The 5,113-nt window shown below is 39.8% G+C and overlaps 2 pseudogenes; one reads left to right on the top strand and one right to left on the bottom strand.

The window, feature by feature from the left end:
* Positions 1–4,241: 4,241 nt before the first annotated feature.
* The window catches only part of LOC117756217, a 5,973-nt pseudogene continuing 5,101 nt past the window's right edge, over positions 4,242–5,113 (bottom strand).
* LOC117756247 overlaps positions 4,535–5,113 on the top strand; it is a 6,443-nt pseudogene continuing 5,864 nt past the window's right edge.

Raw genomic sequence — 5,113 nt, 5'->3', positions numbered from 1 at the left:
AATATTTGTCAAATACTCAGAAAAGCCACAGACTGACGTTGCTAAAACATGACATGGCTCTAGACTATATTTTGGCCAAACAAGGTGGCCTATGTGTGGCTTTGAACTTAACTGGGAATGCTTGCTATACTTTGATTCCTGATAGTTCTGATAATATGACTAGTGTTATAGATGCATTGAAGCTTATAAGGGATGCGTTTGGCCCGTCGGAAAACGCTGGATGGTCTGCAAATGCTTGGTTGCAAGACAAATTAGGGCCAGTAGGAGCAGTGTTAGTTCAGGTTTTGGCAGCACTTGTTCTAACGTTGAGTGTGATGTTTTGTTTTTGTACGCTGTTGTTGACCTTTGCGAAGGTTATGATATTGAGATGGGTTGGAGTTGTGATGCCCGGTGATCAAACTCAGATGCCATTATTATTTGGTGCTGACACGGACGTTGATGAGGACGACGTGATAAGGGTGGATGTATATCCATTTTGAATATCTGATGTTATTATAATCCTAACATTTACCTCTGTTATTGCTTAGTTATTTTGTAGTTTCTTCTTATATTAGAGGTGTGTGTACAGGGGGGAAATGGACAATATGACTTATAAATTCACATTTACTTAAAGAGTGTTAATCTATATTTGATGTTTGATTTGTATCTGTTTTGTATGCAAAAGATACTGGTTTTCTTTTCTTTCATTCTAGAACATATTGGGGGAAGACCACTGTGAGGGTGGTTGATTGTTCAGGGACTCCGATGTGTTGAATGGATTCAGACACTTCAAACAGAACAATACGAATGGACTGAAGGACTCTGAACAAGGACGTATGATACGATATCCAGATTCAACACGTCATCAATACTACAACTGAGAATCAATGCTGCTGAGAAACTACAGTGTTATATATTCTTATGTTTTCTCTTATATATTGCATGAGTAATATTAAAATTGACCTATATTCTCTGTGTGTTAATTGCTAGGAAAATGATGTTTTCTGTTATTGGGTAAATATACTGGGACCTCAGATGTTTTCTTTTTCTTGGTGTTTAGGGATAGAGGGGCTAGGCAGGAAAAGGTCCGTTGGAAGGTGCGATGGGTCGACCAGCCTGACTTTGGACATTTGTTTTGTTTTGATTTGCTGAGGGTTCCATATGTATTTGCTTAAATCATTTCCTTACACAATTTGCTAAAATTCCTATTTTCATTGGTATGGAGTACTATGTATGGTCGCCTAGGCAGAGGGGCCGTGAGAGAATTTTCCCGTCTAGTTTGTTTGATGGATATTTCAGGAAAGATAGCTGCCTGATGGGTTTTTCACTCTCACTTTTACGCTCCATACAGTTGCTTTATTATTACAATTATGTTACAGGACGGATTGTTATTTTTATCATGATTATACACTTGTATGTTTTATTCTTTTGTTCTTTCGAGACTTTGTGAAGTCTCGAAGGGGGGAAATATGTGGTGTATTTAGTTAACATGGATCATTTTGACACGTGTGTAAAACATAATGACGTGTTTACAGCTAGCGGCGCCTGGTTTCTGGACTCTCAGACTCCCTAAGTGTTATTACAATATGTTACTTGTTAGTTATCTCTTCCTGAGAATGCTCTTTGACCTGTTAGGTGGAGAGGTTCCCATCTTCAAGTAGGAAGCATGTTTCGAACTAGATGCCCCTATGTATGATGTCATTTTATCTCAAGTTTTGGGCGTAAACAAGTTCCCTATATGAATGCTTGTCCGGCACCGGCGACTCAGACTTCTGCATTGGCCGAGAACGTCTCCGGGTATACCTAGGTACCCGTCCTGACCTGTAACTTCTGTGTAATAAACCTTATTATACAAGCAAGAACGGTGTCCGCGGAGATTCCTTCATCATCATCTTCAACATCACTGCTGCTTTAAATATACGACAATCTAAAACATCATGTCCACAGAGAAGGGTTCAATAATTCATGTGCAATTAAATGGATACAAATATTTTTTGATGATAAATATAATGAAGGTTCAGGAGGGAATCTCCAAACAGTAAAAGAGTAAAACAGCATAGGAGTGATCATATATGGTGCATGTATAAAATTCCCTGCTGGAGCACGGTCGACGTCACATCACATCACTTGTGTTCTGCTTTAGAGACCTTGTGCTCATGCACACAGCTCATGTTTAGTAGCAGACTTACCTAGAAAGTAGTTAACTCCCTCGCCTGGCAGGTTCGTTGTCACAGCTGTAAAATATCCTTGTTTGAACATTTTGCATTAGTGACAATGTCAGTTTTTATCACTTATACCTGATGTTGTGTTTCATTGTACTATGACACTGGTTGTAAATATTAGACTTTGTTTAGAAGCTCGTGTGATAATTAGCAGGCTATTAGCTTCGCCCAGGAGGTCCTGAGCTGAGTGACTGGGCAGGTGTGTACCACAGCTCATATGCTACACCTTGTCATTTATGTTAGTGCCTGTTTGTTTAGTCAAATGTAAAGTTTGAATATAGCCTGCCATAATACTATATCATGTGCATGCACTGCTGCCTTGTGGTCAATTCATGGCATAACATCACTATGCTAAGAAATGATCGATAATGTTTACTTCCTCATTTAATCATCAATGTGTTTGTGTAATATCAGATGTTTTCTTCCCTGATTTTACAGCAACTCTTGTTGATTTCCTGTCCAAAGTGAAGGATTTATGGTGTAGGGATTGGGAAGAAGTCGACCTGCATGTCATAGGAACTGGTTTTCTCACATTTGGCTCCGTGACGCCTGGAGCCAGGCCAGGGAAGACCAGATAATCATTTTCTGGAGGTTTTTAATTGCTGTGGTCAAAATGACCCCAATGATAAATGTTGTAAATTTGAGTATAACAGGAGCGTTAAGATTGAAATTGGTAGTACGTAAAACAGTATGTATACTTTGCACATTACATGGGAGCATTGCACTTCATACATTATGGTGGGAAAAATGTAATGTATGGTTATTCACATATTTTGACCGTGTTATCTCAGTTATAACTCTGTAGCAGTAGAATGCTTATTGGTTTATAATTGTTCTGGGGGATCCAGGGGCTCTGGGGGAGTTGCATGTATCTTGCATTATTAAAGAATAGGTGACCAGTCAACATTGTCTACCTGCAACCATTACAGTTTGGAACCCCATGGCTTTCCTTAAAAACCATACCAATCATTACATTACATTTACATTTCATTTAGCTGACGCTTTTATCCAAAGTGACTTACAATAAGTGCATTCAACCATGAGGGTACAAACCCAGAACAACAAGAATCGAGAAAGTACAGTTTCTTCAAAAAAGCAAAACTACAAAGTGCTATAAGTAAGTGCTACTAAATTGTTAGTTTAAAAATTGTATTCACACCCCCTCCTCAAATCAGACACCTAGTCAAATTACAATCAAACAACGTCTCTAAATTAATGGAAAACATCATCTTGTTAATAATCAATATATGAACCATGATAACTCCTGATTTTTTTTTTTTTAAGTTTGTCTCTAGTGAGTTTCCCCCCAACATGCACATAAGTACAACACTTTCTTGCTCCCTCCAACAATCATAACCACATTTATACTAACCTTACTTATATCTCAGATTGGTCAAGTATCATGTGACTGTCGAGAAAAAGGATAATTTTGATGTGGGTGAGTTGGTTGGTCAAGTCACTCTGAAGGATCCATTCTCATATTCCACCTATGCAGAGTGCATCCTTGGCAGACAGGGTTAGATAAGTTTAATAGTTTTAGAGTAAATTGCACCCAGTGCTGAAATGAAAATCTTCAGATTTAACTGTTTCTTTCAAATCGTAATCACTCCTTTGTATGTAAACCTCTCTAACACTATTCTGACTAGTTTTTTCCAACCATGACAATGGCCCTGCAGAGTAGTGTTAATAAACTTGAACCTAAAGACAAAACCACGTCTGAAAAATAATCTTAACCTTGTTTCAGGACCATGGACAGAGCGGTTTGTGTTTAGGTGCTGTTAAGCTTGAGGGTCTGAATGGATGTTGTGGAGCTAATGACTAAATAAATGGGTATATTGATAATGCTAAAAAGATCATAAATCGATGACCATGAGAAAAAGCCTCAATACACCAGTGTGTATTAGCACTATACAAATACTTCAGTCCTTGTAACGCATCTAATAGATTTTACCTGTGGACACGGGACAATAAAACTAATTCAATATGAACCCTAATTATTAAATTCAACCATGATCTAAGTAACATGTTACAGTATTATTTAAAAGTGGATGTTTTAATATTGATGGACATGTCGTTAGTGTCAGGACAGTTTGTCTCCATAGAGAAAGTGTGTGGCTCTTAAAAGAGCCGTTGCTTTGATGTCATGTCTCCACAGAGTAGTTTACTTGGAGCTGGTGTACTTGGTCACGGCCTTGGTGCCCTCAGACACGGCGTGTTTAGCCAGCTCCCCGGGCAGCAGCAGGCGGACGGCGGTCTGAATCTCCCTGGAGGTGATGGTGGCGCGTTTGTTGTAATGAGCCAGACGAGAGGCCTCACCGGCGATGCGCTCGAAGATGTCGCTCACGAAGCAGTTCATGATGCCCATGGCCTTGGAGGAGATCCCAGTGTCGGGGTGGACCTGCTTCAGCACCTTGTACACGTAGATGGCGTAGCTCTCCTTCCTGGACTTTCTCCTCTTCTTTCCGCCCTTACCGGGGGCCTTCGCCACCGCTTTCTTGGAGCCCTTCTTGGGCGCAGGCTTCGCTGGTTCAGGCATCTTCTCGATATTATTCGATCATATGAATACAGACGTCAGTAGCCAGGCTGTATTTGAACACATCACATGTAAATCTATCTGTGCCGTTCCCTCTCTGTCATTGGCTGAATGTTGAGCGTCAGTGTAACAGCACGTGGGAGTGTCTCCACGTTCATGAGTCCATTATTCTGCTGCTGACAGAGGTTGAACTGTAGAGCTCAACTGGAACATTTGGGGGGTTAAGAAATGCAAGATGTCTGAAAGTATATATGTTATTATTATTGATGTTAGTATCACATTAGTATCATTTAAAACAATCTGAACTAAAGCAACCTGATAAATACACAGCTCTAAATGTTAAGGGAACACTTAATGGTACGGTGGCCCTGAGAGCTCA

This window comes from Hippoglossus hippoglossus, chromosome 22 (genome assembly GCF_009819705.1).
Source record: "Hippoglossus hippoglossus isolate fHipHip1 chromosome 22, fHipHip1.pri, whole genome shotgun sequence".
Lineage (NCBI taxonomy): Eukaryota > Metazoa > Chordata > Actinopteri > Pleuronectiformes > Pleuronectidae > Hippoglossus > Hippoglossus hippoglossus.
This window is presented reverse-complemented; position numbering and strand designations above follow the sequence as displayed.